We start from the raw sequence: 2,500 nt of genomic DNA on the forward strand, positions 1-2,500 counted from the left end.
AGCGTGTGTGTTTCTGTGTGTGTGTAGAAAGTAAATTAATTATCAAAACAAAGGCATTAAAGTAGCAATCCGCCATTTTCTCCAGCCATGGTTCTTCACAAAGGGAAAAAGCCACTACACCGCTGTGATTATTATGTTATAGTAGATATATTATTAGTGACCTGGAAGTATCAGAGTTTCTGCACTATATTTGTTTCAAAATGGCCTCCCCCATGTGGGGGACCCACTCTGTGGTGCATAAACTGTTTCATTCAGGGGCTAATTTTTGGTGGTTAAAATGATGCACTGGCCCTTTAACATCTACAATGACATCTCATGTCCAGTGTAAACAGTGTGTGTGTGTGTTGTAATGAATACACATTGGATGTTAATACTACACTGCTTTAAACAAACACACACATGCACAGTTGTAGGGCTGGTGCTTCATCGTTGTGGTCTTGTGTGATGTGGAGAGAGAGGGAGAGAGGGAGAGAGGGAGAGAGGGAGAGAGGGAGAGAGAGAGAGAGAGAGAGAGAGAGAGAGAGAGAGAGAGAGAGAGAGAGAGAGAGAGAGAGAGAGAGAGGGGTAGAGAGACATATTCAGCAGCTGGGGCAGTAATCTGTGATTGTGGCAGAGACTCTAATCCAGACTGAGATTAAAATCCCACTGAAACAGAAACACTGCATGTCAGTCACAGGGCCACAGAGTTCACCACTACACCTCTGTCTTTCTGTCCATCTATATATCAATCTGTCAATCCATCCATCTGTTTATTTGTCTGTCTCTCCCTCTCTCTCTTTCTGTTTGTCTGTCTATTTTTCTCTTTTATTTATGTCTCTATATCTCTCTGTATATCTGATCATATCTGTCTGTAATCTCTCTCTCTCTCTCTCTCTCTTTATTCCTGTCTGTCTGTATATGTGTCCATCTGTCTATCCATGTTTCTGAGAACAATAAATGTCTCTGTCATGTCTCATGTCACTGTTAAAAATGTAGGTCAATGTGGAGGCCTCTCACTCTGTCATTCTGTCTGCTTTTTTCTGTCTTTTCATATTTCTCTCTCTCTTTTGTCTCTTTTTTTACATTTAAATAGTAATCTCTCTCTCTTTTTCTCTCTCTCACTCTCTCTCTTTCTCTTTCTCGCTCCCTTCTCTCTCTTTCTCCCTTTTCTCTCTGTCTCTCCCTTCTCTCTCTCTCTTTATCACTTCTCTCTCTCTCTCTCTATTTATCACTCTCTCACTTCTCTCTCTCACTCTCTTTCTCTGTCTCTCTCTCTCTATCACTTCTCTCTCTCTTTCTCTCTCTCGCGCTCTCTTTCTCCCTCCCTTCTCGCTTTCTCTTTCTCTCTCTCTCACTTCTCTCTCCCTTCTCTCTCTCTCTTTCTCCCTTTTCTCTGTCTCTGTCTCTCTCTTTCTCACTCTCTCTCCCTTTTTTCACTTCTCTCTCTTTCTGTCTCTTTCTCTCTCCCTTCTCTCTGTCACTCTCATTCTCCCTTCTCTCTCTCTCTCCCTTTTCTCTCTGTCTCTCTCTTTCTCTCTCTCACTCCCTCTCTCTGTCACTCTCATTCTCCCTACTCTCTCTCTCTCTCTCTCTCTCTCTCTCTCTCTCTCTCTCTCTCTCTCTCTCTCCCTGCTCTCTCTCTCTCTCTCCCTACTCTCACGCCCTCCTGGCATTCCTGTTGTTGTTTTAATCATGCGTGGTTCGCCAGCGCTGATATTACTCTCTGAATGGACACATCTGTGGACTGTGGAGTTCAGACCCAAACATGACCTAAAAACACAACACCTGAGCCGCCCTCACGTGAGCGGGAGGTGGTCCGCAGTCACAAGGCCATCTGTCAGGAACATAAACCTGAAACTGAGTACGTTTGTTGTGTGAGCGCTGATAATCGGAGAGGTCTGGTACACCGAGGTTCGGATGTCGTAGACACAGTCACGTGAACGCAGCGTTTTTAGTCTCGGTTTAAACCCCTTCTGTCCTCCTTCACTTCATTCTCAACTGCGCCAGAGGGGGATGTGGTTGCAGATGCAGACAGAAGAGAAGAGACACAGCGGAGTGGGAGAGAGAGGCAGATGAAGGGCAGATGAAGAGGAAGGACACTGGTGCATAACACGGTGACTCAGGAGGAGGAGAAATGTCTGGGACTTTCTGGGTTCACCCTGTCTCTCTCTCCTTCTCTCTGTCTCTCACTCTGATTTCCAGGTCACTGCGGTGTGCAGCAGTGTTCTCTGCTGTGTGTGTGTGTGTGTGTGTGTGTGTAAGTGCAATGTTTGTGGCTAAAGCTCATAGAGTGATGGTGGGATTAGAGCTGTGTGAAGTGGGTCAACGTGTGCAGCAGATAAAGGGTTTTGGCACATGCTCCAGTTCATAGAATCTGTATGACCTGCAGGATCTCTCACCTTGCTCTCCTGTGTGTGTGTGTGTGTGTGTGTGTGTGTGTGTGTGTGTGTGTGTGTGTGTGTGTGTGTGTGAGAGAGACACTCTCTGCTCAAGCCTCTCTAAATCTCTGATCCAGACACTC

General features: G+C 45.7%; 1 protein-coding gene across 1 annotated transcript in view; it reads left to right on the forward strand.

Annotated features, from left to right (window-relative positions):
* The window catches only part of snrkb (SNF related kinase b), a 49,794-nt gene that overhangs the window by 17,411 nt on the left and 29,883 nt on the right, over positions 1 to 2,500 (forward strand). The window lies entirely within an intron of this gene.

The sequence above is a fragment of the Hoplias malabaricus genome, chromosome 17 (assembly GCF_029633855.1).
Source record: "Hoplias malabaricus isolate fHopMal1 chromosome 17, fHopMal1.hap1, whole genome shotgun sequence".
Taxonomy (NCBI): Eukaryota; Metazoa; Chordata; class Actinopteri; order Characiformes; family Erythrinidae; genus Hoplias; species Hoplias malabaricus.